Genomic DNA, 13386 nt, shown 5'->3' with positions numbered 1-13386 from the left:
ACTTAATTCGTTCCGGAGGTCCGTTCTTAACCTGAAACTGTTCTTAACCTGAAGCACCACTTTAGCTAATGGGGCCTCCTGCTGCACGATTTCTGTTCTCATCCTGAAGCAAAGTTCTTAACCTGAGGTACTATTTCTGGGTTAGCTGAGTTTGTAACCTGAAGCGTTTGTAACCTGAGGTACCACTGTATGTACAACTTCCTAAAGACTGGAAGTGGTTTCAGCTGGAGGAGTGCCCTCCTAACTAAATGTTATCTTTAGGAATAATCCATACAGTACTAGGTTTAAATCCTGTGACAGTCCAAGGGATTCCATGGGTTTAGCACTTGCTGCCAACTTCTGGCTTGTGGCAAATGCCACTATGAACTCTATGTATGAAAGGGAGGGTGTGGTGGCAGCAATAAGGATAAAAAGCTGTGATTTCAAGTCATGGAAGACACAATGTAACAAATGGAGGTGAATCATCATCATCTGAATATGATGTGTTTGGAAATTTGGAAGCAAAAAAGCAGTCTCTAGAGCAGCGTTTCTCAACTGCTGTTCCGCGGCACACTAGTGTGCCGCGAGATGCTGGCTGGTGTGCCGCGACGTGCGGCGACGAGAAGGGCGATTTGCATTGTCACGTGCCTGGCGGCCGCCAATGACCAACACTGACCCGCCGGAAAGGAAGCCGGCCGGGTCACGACGCGGGGCGAGCGCAGCTCTCAACAGCCACCACCACGGGAGGGGGGTTTTAGACAAACTTAAAGAAGCTGGCTGGATGAGCTCAACCTGAAACTTGCTGAGCAAAGGATTGTGCTGGCAGAGAAATCAGTGGCTTGTGAAGCCTTATTACAGGAGATTGCAACCAACACAGCAATTGGCAAGTGTTTCTTACAGTCATAATTATATAGTCAATATAGAGCGGCACAGAGTTAATTTTTTTAACTTTTTTAATGGTGGTGTGCCTCGTGATTTTTTTCATGGAACAAGTGTGCCTTGGCCCAAAAAAGGTTGAGAAACACTGCTCTAGAGTTTGCTCCCCCTCTCTCAAAATTCATTTTATTTTTAACCCACCCTAGGAACATAAGAAGAGCTGACTGCTGGGTCAGGCCAAAGGCTCATTTAGTCCATCATCCTGTTCTCAGTGGCCAACCTGGTGCCTTAATGGTAATGTCTGCAAGCGCGATCTGAGGCCGATTGCCTCTAATACTGGAGATAGCACAAAGCCACCATGGTTAGTAGCCATTGGTAGTCTTATCCTCAATGGATTCACATAGTCTTCTAACACCATCTCAATGTATCAGTATGGAGGAGCAACATTGAAATCAGAATCTGATATTCTCCATTGTTAAAAGGTGGGTGGTAATCCTACAATACATCTGTATTGCTCCATACCTACTTGAAAAGCCAGCCTAGATAAAGCCTAGATAAAGAAAACACATTTCATAGAAATGCTCCAATAGAAGCCTGCTCCAGGGGCATAAAGGAAAGGATGCCTGTTTGTGCCTTGATTTGGTGCCCAGGTGCTATCACCTGGACATAAAGGAGAATAATAATACTTAGCACTAGAATAACACTTCCAGCTGCCCAAAGCATTAAGCTCACATATATTACCTGAGCAGTGCAAGTCAGTATTATTACTTCTCATGTTGCAGATGGGAAGAACTGAGGATCAGACAGAGCAGCTTGCTTAAGGCCATTGTGGGAATTCCTGGCAGAGGTAAGGTTTGATCCATGGACTTCCTGATCCCATGGTTCAGTTTTTAGCCACTATGCAGGAGCACTGCTCTAATCTTCTCCCACTGCAATTAAACTTGTGATTCTGCAAAGTGAAGAAGGGCAGCCCCATGCAGGGGGTCAATGCTGGTAGTCTAATCTGGTGTTTTGAAGGTAGCCATAGAAAGTGTGATTGTTAGACATTTTGAATCATCTCTCTCTCTCATCCCTCTCTTTCTCACTTTATACAGCAAAAATGGGTATAAAGTAAGAAAATACAACCAAATACTTGTGTTTAGCCAAATTGTTGCAACTCCTGGGATTATTTGGGTCTCTCAGTCCCATTCAACATGGGTTCCAGTCATGGAACAAAATGTTCCTGGAAGCTACATGCACTCCTAAGGTAAATTTCACCACCTTTTGTAACTAGATAAGACTTTCCAATTCTGGAAGACCTTTCCATCAGTTTAAAGTTCACAAGTTGCTGAGAGGGGACATCCATAAAGAGATCTAAGCTGAACTGGTTATGTTTAGCTTAGGGAACAAAAGGCTTGGATGTGGACATGGCAGTAGTCTTCAAATAACTGAAGGGCTGTGACACAGAAGAGGGCAAATACATGTCCTTTGGTGCACCAGAGAACAGGACTAGATCTTTTGTATTTAAGTTATAAGAGAGTCCATTTTGGATGAACGTTTCAGCCAAGAAACTTTGTGGTAAGAGTAATTTTTACCTGGAGGAATTAGATGAAGGAGCAGTGATCTCTCCTTGGCTAGAAGTCTTTGCCTGCCTGAAGTTGTCAGCCATCTGCTGAGGATGCTCTAGTATTGGAGTTTTAGCACTGAACGAGGTGTGTGGATGAGCTGGCCTTCACTGACCCATTTAGCCTGCTGCTTTTCCATCTGATTCACCATTAGGTTATTTTATAGGGAAGTTGTATTGTGCTGCAAATGTGTATATTTATTTATTGCTTTTATGTGTGCTGATTTTGGGAGATACATTTAAAGTAGGATGGAGATTACCTGTAAAAAACAATTACTGTCATCACCACCATGACCAGCGCTGAAAATACTGACAACAATAAAATCAGCCTGACTGGGTAGTGCACGGGTGTCAAACACAAGGCCCGGGGGCCAAATCCAGCCCGCCAGACCTCGTCATGTGGCCCGCCGAGTGCCCCAGCCAGTGGGACCCAGCAGCGGGACCTTGCTGCTGAAGCGCCGCGCCGACAAACATCTGGGGCCTGGGGGGGGGGTAGAAAGGCGGCTGGAGCAGCGCTGTGTGGAGCACCCCGAGCCACAGCAGGAGAAGGAGGAGGGAGCTTGCTGGGTCAGCGCCCAGCAGCGCCGCACGGAGAGTCTCGAGCCTCTGCGACGCAGCAGTGCTCTGTAGCACTTTGAATCCTCCTCCTCCTGCCACGGCTCGGCGCCTGGAAACGGCTGCTGCTGCTGCTGTTGAAGCACAGACAAAGCACCCAGCAGTGCCGCGTGGAGGAGGAGGAGGATTCAAAGTGCTACAGAGCACTGCTGCGTCCCAGAGGCTCGAGACTCTCCGTACGGCGCTGCTGGGCACCGACCTGGCAAACCTCCTCCTCCTCCTCTTGCCTCACCTCCTCCTCCTCCTGCCGCAGCTCAGCCTCACGAACGTGCAACTCCGAGGCTTTACGCACGTCTCCTAAAACGGACACCCGCTGCCTCACGCTGCACGGGAAATGCTTTTTGCCCCTGGGTCCCTTCACGCTTTTTTCTGGCGCTGAATCAAGGCAGCGACCCCCCCTTCCCTTTCTTTCTTCCTCTCTCTTGTTCTTATTTTTCTTTCCCCCTCTCCTTCCTTCCTTCTTTATCTCTGTCTTCTCTCCCTCTTTCTTTTTCTTTTCTTCTTTATTCCCTTCCTTCCCTTCCTTATTTCCTACTCTTCTTTCTCTCCCCTTTCCTTCCTCTCTCCCTCCTGCTCCCTCTTTTCTTTCTTTCTTCCTTAATTCCTTCCTTCCGTCCTTCCCATCTATCTTCCTCTCCCTCATTCTTATTCTTTCTTTCCCTCTCTTTCCTTCCTTCTTTATCTCTGTCTTCTCTCCCTCTTTCTTTTTCTTTCCTTCTTTATTCCCTTCCTTATTCCCTACTCTTCTTTCTCTCGCTTCTTTCCTTCCTCTCTCCCTCCCACTCCCTCTTTTCTTCCTCCCTCCCTCCCTCTCCTCCCCTCCCCTCCCTCTCCTCAGAAACATAGGATGCTGCTTTATACTTCTGGGCCTTAAACCCTGGAACCAGGAGAACAGCTCCAGTGAGTCAACCTCAGCCAGTCCCTTTGGTGAAGGGTGGTGGCTCACTGGCAGAACATCTGTCCTGCATGCAGAAGGACCCCAGCATCTCCAGGTACCAGTAGCTCTGCAAAGCTCCTGCATGAAACCCTAGCGAGCCTCCACCACCCAGTGCAGTTACCAAAAATCATTTTTCAATAAATTGTACAATAATTGTACATTTGAATATCTACTTGCCATTATTCTATGTTAGTTATTACTTACATTATTACAAAAAACAGTAATAATTGAATGCAGTGACAATAATTTATGATAATAAAGAGTTGGACACATAGTCCTACAGATACAACCGGCCCTTTGAGGGTGACCAAACTGCTGATGCGGCCCCCGATGAATTTGAGTTTGACACCCCTGGGGTAGTGGATAAAATTCAGGACCTGATCAACACTGGCAATGTTCAGTGCTATGATCATTCATTCTGGAACCAGGCCTGGGGAATCAAAGGAAGTGTGTTGTTGCATACAGCAAGTGATTAGATGCTAGGAGAGGAGAGGTACATTTATTAGATATTATCCTTCCTTCCTTCAGCAGAGTGCCATCCCTTTGCAGCTTAAAGGAAGCTCAGAGAGGCTAGTTTTAGTCTTTTAGTTTAAGTAATCAAGAATGCCTTCATGCTCTGATTGTAGACTTCCTCAAAGCATCTGGGTGGTCACAGCTGGAAAAAGGTTTCTGGACAGACCTTCTTGTCTGACCCATCAAGGCTCTTCTTATGTATGTGGCTCTTTGATTATCTGGATCAGGGATGGGAAACTTGTAGTCCTCCAGAGGTTCCTGAGTGCCATCTCCTATCAGTCCCATGCCAGCATGGCCAATAATCAGGGAGCTAGGAGTCCATCAACATCTGGAAGGGCCAGAGCCTCTCTATCCCTGATCTAGATAGTAGGGCAGGAGTGGGGAACCATTTTCAGTCTGAGGTCTGCATTCCCTTCTAGACAACTTTCTGAGGGCCACATGCCAATGGTAGGTGGAGCCAGAGGCAAAGGTGAGTGAGCAACAAATATACATTTTGCCTTTATGTTGTAGAATAGTTTCTATACATATTTCACCCCTACCCTGATCCTAAAGCAAGAGACATTATTAATACTCAATACAGTGGTACCTCAGTTTAAGTACACAATTGGTTCCGGAAGTCTGTACTTAACTTGAAGCGTACTTTACCTGAAGCGAACTTTCCCATTGAAAGTAATGGAAAGTGGATTAATCCGTTCCAGACGGGTCCGCAGAGTACTCAACCTGAAGCGTACTCAACCTGAAGTGAACTTTCCCATTAAAAATAATGGAAAGTGGATTAATCCGTTCCAGACAGGTTTGTGGAGTACTTAAACTGAAAGTACTCAGACCCAAGCGTACTTAAACCGAGGTATGACTGTAATTTGTTCCGCCCTAGCAAGAACACTCTGGTTTTAATGTAGGGCTAATGAAGGGTGTGGTCTGGGGAGAGTTCTGAGGGTCATATTAAGGGACATAGAGAGCCATATTCAGCCACAGGCTTAGAGGTCCCCAACCATGTAGTAGGAGTTAGCTCTAGATGTAGGAGATATTAACTGCTAGTATAATATCACCTTGAGCAAACAGCATATCAACAGCATTTGGCACTTGGGGTGTGGGGCACGACTTCAGGGAAGCCAATATCTCCCCTTATCTGTGTACAGAGACATACCTCTTCCTTCTCCTGACCTTTTGTGTGCTCAATGCAAAACATTTCCCTCTCGACATTTCATGTAACCATTAAGTCCAGAATTTAAAACTGCAGCCCTGGCCCTACAAGCCACCAACTCTTGGCCTAACATAATAAGCTGCCTTATTATATAAGCTCAAACTATTTGTCAGTCTATCCCAGTTCTCTCTCCCTCCCCCCCTCTCTCTGTGTAAATTAATTCTGGGTATTTAAACTGGACCCTTTGTTTGCAAAATACCACTGGATTTTCACTTCTGTCTCTGGTCTAACTCACAGGGTTGTTGTATGAATAAAACAGGTGGGAGGGAATGCCACATACAGTTCCCTGAATTCACTGGACGAAGGCAGAGGTATTACAGTAATGTAATAATAACAAAGGCAATCTGTGGTTTGCTGTTACTGCAGGGAAATGTAGTGTGGTTAGCTGAGCATAACTTACGCACATGTGTCTTTTTTGAGATGCTCCTCAACCTCAGATGGGGTTCTGTGTGGTCTGCATTTTTATGAGTTGCCCAGGAAATGTGTCTGGAAAGGGATTTCCTTCACCACACACATTGAAATATGGCTGGTTGTGTGTGTTTAGGGCACAGGATCAAGCACATCGAGTCTTGGTTTTGTGAGCATGTATTGGACAATATGTCTGTGTGTGCCTGTGTGGAGCAAGCACAGGCTGGAGAGTCGTCTGCAATTATACCTTTGAAAAGGGAAAGGAAGGGTTGTGGCCTGTGGCCTGCAGGGAACAGATGTGGTTTAGATGTTTGCAACCACTTGTTTGATTTTCTTGGGTGTAGGTTCCATGTGGGAGAAGAAACCCATACACACAGGTGTATAAATAAACTTTGCATGCCTGTAAACCAACCACCCTGGTTCAAAAACTGCCAAGAAAGTGCCTTACATGTCGAGGAAAGACAGGTTTCTTGGTTAATTCAGTCTAATGTGCCTTAGCAGTGTAACAACAGGGCATTAAGTAATGTCCAGAGCAAGTTTAAATACTGAGTACTCAGAATGATTTATTTAAAATATTTGTAGGCTTGTGGTACACATGCCAACATATGAGTCACTTCAACCATTTAATAATAAAATATCAGGGAACCTGGACTAATTATAAAACACTAACATGGTCAGTGAGGTCTACTCCTCAGTAAATGTGTATGGGATGGTAGCCTGAAATATGGGAACCCTAAATAATAATAATAATAATAATAATAATAATAATAATAATAATAAATTTCAGTGGCGATACTATTGCAGTAGGAACAAAGGAAGCTGTCTGAAAGCAAACAAAACCACTTGGTCCCTCTAGGTTAGCACTGACTGGCAGCTCTTGAGGGTTTCATATAGAGACCTCTTTTTGTTCTCTACCTGGAGATGCTGGGGCTCGAACCTGAGTCCTTCTGCATGCAAAGCAGATGCTCTACCCCTGAGCCACAGCACTTCCCCATGGTATTATTACCATGTTAATCAATCTGGATTAAAGAGCCACCACCCCCAGATTCACAGACACAGTGGAATGAGGCAATGTGGACAATAGCTAGAATTTTGTACCCAAAAGTGGGTGGAGATGTGGAGGGAAGAATCAAGTCCCAACTCTGCCACTCACTAAGCCTTGGACACCTCCTCCAGATGTTCAGCCAGTGATTCTCTGTCTCCCTGAGACATTGGCTTAAATGAGGCAGATGACCCATAGGATTTTAACACCCAGAACCAGTTAGCTGGCTTGCCTGATCTGCATAGTGTGAAAAACCTCATGATGGTCTCACAGCTGACCTCAACTTCTGCCAGCCAGAGAAGATCACTGAGGTTTGGATGGATCAATGAAATTTGTTGGTTTCATAAGTTCCTATGGCATGGAGGAACCTAGACACCCTTAGATGGGAAAAAGTACAAGGGTATGAGATGGAGGAAGACAATATTGCTCCAAGAAATGAACCTCCTCCACTGAGTTTGCCACAATCCCTCCATACATGCCTAAGCATGGGAGAAAGAAGGGGGGAGGTCACCCCCTCAATTGCAAAGGCCTCTTTTCCGGTTGGTAAGCCGCTGCTTCCCATTCAACTTGGCATATAGAATCTGTGAAAAGGTGGAGAGACAAACAGACTACATAGCAAAGGGCTTTTTAAAAGAGAAGTCTCTGGAGCTCCAGGAGTCTCCAAGTGGTGGAAGTAGGTGGAAGTCCTACCCATCAGCTTCGCCTACTCGCGTAAACCCAGATTCTTAGAAAAAGATACCGATTAAAGGCAGCTGTATCCGGTGCTGGAATTGGAGGGGTGCAGAAAGACCTACTGTACTCCCTTTGCTTGTTCTAATATCGCCTCAACAGATAGGGCTTTTTTAGAATACAGGGCGCAGCATGCTCTGTCGGGGGGCGGGTCATTATGGACTCTTCTTCTGCTTTCCCCTCAAGAGTTAGAGCACTCCGCCTCGGTTTTTGCCTCCTCCTTTCGACCGACCTCCCCTTGCCCGTCTCCGACGGTTTCCTCTGAATACAAGGAGGAGGCGCGAAATTAAAGGCACACCTTTCCTCTCCTACTTCGTCGCTCAGCCCGTTTTCCACATTCTCCAGCCGTCTTTCCTAAACATCGACACACACAAACAAGACCAACGATACCACTTAAAAGCAACAACACACGACACTTCTCCAATCTTGTCTGCTGAAAGAAACACCCCCTCTTCTTTAAGAAACCCAGTTCCACCCGAGCGCGCCCGGGCGGCGTCTATAAACATGCACCGAACTTTCTCGCGACTGGAGAAAAAGATGAAAGGGCCGCAGAAGGCAGAACCTTCGAGTCCGGGCAGATCGAATTCGGAACTTTAGGAAAGGGCGTGAATGGGCGAGTCGAGAGGTCCGCGCTCGCAAGCCCGACTGATCCTCCTCTCCTCAAATCCCGTTTTAAATTCCAGGAAAGTGTGGCGGTGCCTCTGACGATCGCAACCTTCTTTATTTCGGACGGAGCCTTTGAACCCTGATCTATCCCAGCCGCCGCATCTCCTTCCTTCTTTTGATGCCCCCCCCTCCCGCAGCCCTTTCGGGTTTCCTTCAAACCCCAAACAGCAAACAGGCACGGTTAGTTTGGGGTTTCTTTGTTTGTTTGCTTGCTTTTTTGTTTTGGTGTGGGAGCTGCCTTCTTGGGGCTCGGTGGTGGGGGGAAGCCTGTCTGCTCAGACAGAGGCCAAGTCTCCCAGTGGCTTTCCAACTGATCCCGGAGGAAGGATGGCGACTTCTCTCTAAGCCCCCACATGCCTGCGGAGGGATTGTTTGCTCCGGTTGCCCCTCAGGGCTCAATCAGGCAGAAAGGGTCAATACAGTGTATGTCCCACGCAAAAGGAGGAGGACAATAAAGCCACCCTCCGGGTCACAGGTCACTTCGTCACTGATTGAGATATTCGCAAATTTCTTTCCTTCCTCTTCCCCACCTCCCCCATCTCACTTTCATTCTCCTCCTCCTCCTCCTCCTCCTCCTCCTCCTCCTCTCTCCTTCTACGAGTTAGCGCCGAAAAGAAAGCCCGAGAGAAAAAGAACAAGCAAGAGTTTTGCGGCGCCTTTAAGGACCAACAGATTTGCGACAGCATCGGCTTTCGCGATCCACAGCCCACTTCGTCATAAGATGCACGGTCAGAAAAGCTTCTCTCCCATAACAAACAAACAAACAAACGCGTGAGCCTCAGCTGCTCTTGCTGCAGGAGAACTCTAACAAGGTTAACCCCCTTGGATGCAGGGATCTTTGCCATATTCCCACGTGTGTGTGTGTGTGCGCGCGCACTGAACCTTAAATTGGTGTCTGTTGCAGAAACATTGAAAGCTATTCCCGACACACGCACGCGCGCGCGCGCGCAGACAGGATTCTATCAAGGAGGGTTCAGTTCCTAACTGTGGTTTCCCCTTCATGCACCTGATAAAAGTGGATTTCAAAGAACAAAAACTTATGTCACAACAACACTGGACAGCCCACCAAACCCTTAGTTCAGTGCGTGCGTGCTAATATAATTTAACGTTTAATTTAATGTTATATTACCACACAGATGGAAAGATCAGAGACAGATTAAATAGACAGACGGACAGATAGATAGATAATGGGTGGGGGCACTTTGTAACAGGGGTAGGTGCGCTTTAAGATTTGTAGTGATCAAGCCCCCCCCCGATTTATTTTCAATCGTTATTTGCGCTCAAAATTATATTGCGTGTAAACATCCCAATTCTTTCTAGCTTCCTAACTGGAGACGTGGGGTGGGAGGGAAGATATCATAAGACAGGTTTTTGTTTTTGTTTTTAAATGGTATGGGTATGAGTAGTCTGTTGCCGTAGCAAGAAGAGTGGCTTTGAATCCCCCTCCTGATGCGGAGAACCCCAAGGCCTTGGGAAGAGAGGAGGAGGATTGCCTGTTTGTATAAATCACAGGCGAAAATCAGTCGCTTGCCTGTATGTGAAGGTCGTTCTGTATTGGAGCGAAAGGAAATCGCCTTTCCCGAATTGCGCTCAGAATTGTTGTGAATAGAGGTTCAAATATGGCAATAAACTCTTCTTCCCATAAATTGCTTACATATCGCAGTGTCCCAGCACCAGCTGTTTGCAACACCATCAATCATAATAAAAGAATAAAATTTCATTTATGGAACATTTTATTAGCCCATTACAAAATCCAATAGCCCACATTCCCAGGGGACAGTGGAACGTTTCCTCGAATGCCTCTATGGAACCAGCACTTCTTACACAGGGGCATTAATGCGATGCCCCCTTCCATTCTCTAAGATGCAAATGCTACACTCAGCCTTTCCCACGTGCTAAGGTACTTAACCCTCCGAATACCTGGATTTAACCAATGTAAAAAACGGAAACATCAATCCAAAAATATAAATAATTATTAAAAAGCTATTTTATTGGAAACACTGTCAATGACAGAAGTTGAAGTGATCTTCACGCAAACACTTCCGTTTGCCTTTTTCTTTCTAAGGAGGCTCGCAGCCAAAATTATGTTCACATGTTTGACACTGGTGCCATTGCCGGAACCTCAAAGCAATGGGTCGTCTGAACCCGCACCTTAGCAATCCTGGTATCTGAATTTGTGTGGGATGATGGTGGACCAGAGTTGGGAAAGAGAAAGGAAGGGAGCCGAAGATAGGGTCTGCACGGATTTTCCAAACAACGACATCTTCCCCTCTCCGGTCCCCACAAATGGACGAATTTGGCAAATTGTGTTGTCATTTTTCGTAGAGATTCTTGTTCGTATTCGGTGCTTTAGCAAATAAGATCGGGCTTCACAACTGAGATGATCAAAGGGACAGCATGGATGCCCAAACAATATATGCGAAGCTTATCTGTGGCATGTTTGTCTATTTGTCTGTCCTTTGACTCTCACAGCCGTACATCCTACTCTTCTCTTAAAAGAAGAGATGGAGAGATAGAATATAAAGACACGAACTCATATATCAAATATAGGACAAATTTCCAGCTATTGCATGATAGTTGATCCGCTGGCGTCTACATACCTATTCTAGCAAGACTCTTGTGTCCTTTAAGCAACAATACGCAGCTTGAAACTTGTATGTGATAGAAATTGGCAAATATGGGTACCTGTGATTTATCTGCCACCTATTTTATTCCCTTCTTTCATAAAATGTCTGAAAGCATCTTACAAACCCTTGACTATATCAGTTTAATGTGGACATCAAAGCGATCGCGTTTTGATCCTTTTCCTTGAGCATTTTGCTACGTGTCACATGGATGCGTATGTGGAGTGCATACGTGTCACATGGATGCGTATGTGGAGTGCATGGATGCGTATGTGGAGTCTAGTTGGATCCATAAATGGGATGTGGTGTTTGTTTGTTTGTTAGTTAAATAATCGTGTTTATGATCTTGGAATGAAGGTGCCTGGATGACTCTTAAGAGTGAAAGCTCTCTTTATCCGGAATAGATATCTTCAAGATAAGTAAATGATTCTTTCACGCTCCCATCCAGCCAATATTTAAAACTTTGCCCAGAAGTCTAAATTAACCACCAAAGACCAAAAATAAAAAACCAAACACCTTTGCAAAGTTTCTCCTGTTGATTTCATTCTTTCTCTCCAAGGACCAGCCATTCATTCAGCTCTCCCTTTTCATTTTTGCCTCGCTTCTGTAGGATATTGCCTCATAGCATTGGGCCTATAGGACGTCTGATTTCCACGGATCACCCCCCCCCTCATTGCAGTAAACTGAAGATTGACGCTCCAGACTAACACCCCAAATGCTAACCGAGTGGTTTCTTGCCCCCTTTCTGCGCTCCCAAACTCTTTCCTCGATTCTATTAGTACTCTTACCCCACCTCCTTCCCCAATCCCACTGCACATCCTCTATTTTTTTTTCTTTGTCAGAGTTCGGACTTGTTTATCCCAGCTCAGATCTCTGAAGTTCAAATGTACACGTGATTCCTTTTGCTCTGACTGAGCGCTACAATGAAAACGTCTCCTACGCTTTGTGGTTTGCATTTAATTACGCCGAAATCGCGTACATGTTTATGGCAGGCGAATAAACTACTTCCTCGAACGTTTATTAGCCGACGCCTTTTGGCATGCGAGCTGATTAAAAACATTGGACACATTTTGGAGAGGCTATGATTGGTGCTTTGCAGTTATTCTATCCAACTTTTGCATTGGGGGTGGAACAGGGTTGTTAGTTTATTGGGAAAGCAGCCGAGGCTTGGAGATGACGCCCTGGGCAGATCAATAACTGGGAAATTCACCTGTAAACGCCCCCGAAGTGAAATTGCTAGAACTCGGCTAGAAAGCGAATTTGAGAAGAGAGAATATTCTCCCTACTCTTTTAAAAATGTTTTAATTAGCAGAAAGGTTTTAAGTGATGAAATATTTTACAATATTTTACAATATTTCTTCTTCTTTTTCTCGGAAAGTTATTAAATTATTAACATTCTTACCTCTTTTTGGAGAGAGAGAGAGAGAGAGAGAGAGAGAGAGAGAGAGAGAGAGAGAGAGAGAGAGAGAGAGAGAGAGAGAGAGATACCTGTGAGGCCCTAAGGAAACGGGAGAAGCGGATCTCACTATTCATGCCACCTTCTAAATGTGTAATATATCATTTTTGGGATTAAATGAGAGAGAGCCAGAGGTCTCTCTTAAAGGGGTGGAAAAAAGGGATATCAAGTCCACGTCAGTCAAAGAAACGAGCTAGACTCTGGTTTCTGCAGTTTAAGAGTAAATAACTCAAGACAGTCTTCTTACTGTATTTTTCTTCTTTAATTTTTCTCTACTTCTTCCCATCTTCTCAACACATTTTTAAAAGCGTGGTGGTGGTCTTTGTGTGCATTTTTAAAATCTTTATAAGGATGTCTAGGTCGTAGCAATCGGGTCGTGTAACGCACAAACAGACACACACAACACACAAACACATACAAATGTTCTCTCCCCACTCCATGATGAAGTTGCGAAGATTGCACCCATGAATAGATGCATTAACAGATCTGGAAAGGGTGGCAAATACGTGGACAGGGTGGCAAATACGTGGACAGGGTGGCAAATACGTGGACAGGTAACCAACCAACTCACAAAATACCTTAATAATTAATCAACTAATACTAAACAAGCATCTTACCTAACTAATGACGAAACATGATCCAGCCAGGTTAAACACGTATAACTCGCTGCGATCTTTAAAACGGGAAGCACGTGCTTAATTTCCCCACTGAAATCAGGAGGACTTAAAGACGGA

At 45.3% G+C, this 13386-nt stretch overlaps 1 protein-coding gene across 1 annotated transcript in view; it reads right to left on the bottom strand.

The window, feature by feature from the left end:
* Positions 1 to 742: 742 nt before the first annotated feature.
* ATP11C (ATPase phospholipid transporting 11C) overlaps positions 743 to 13386 on the bottom strand; it is an 895731-nt gene continuing 883087 nt past the window's right edge. The window contains exon 31 of the transcript XR_009557004.1: positions 743 to 1006. The gene's annotated coding sequence lies outside the window, so the exon portion shown is untranslated. The remainder of the gene's footprint in view (positions 1007 to 13386) is intronic.

This window comes from Zootoca vivipara, chromosome Z (genome assembly GCF_963506605.1).
Source record: "Zootoca vivipara chromosome Z, rZooViv1.1, whole genome shotgun sequence".
Taxonomy (NCBI): domain Eukaryota; kingdom Metazoa; phylum Chordata; class Lepidosauria; order Squamata; family Lacertidae; genus Zootoca; species Zootoca vivipara.
The sequence above is the reverse complement of the archived record's forward strand: the minus strand, read 5'-3'. Positions and strand labels throughout refer to the sequence as shown.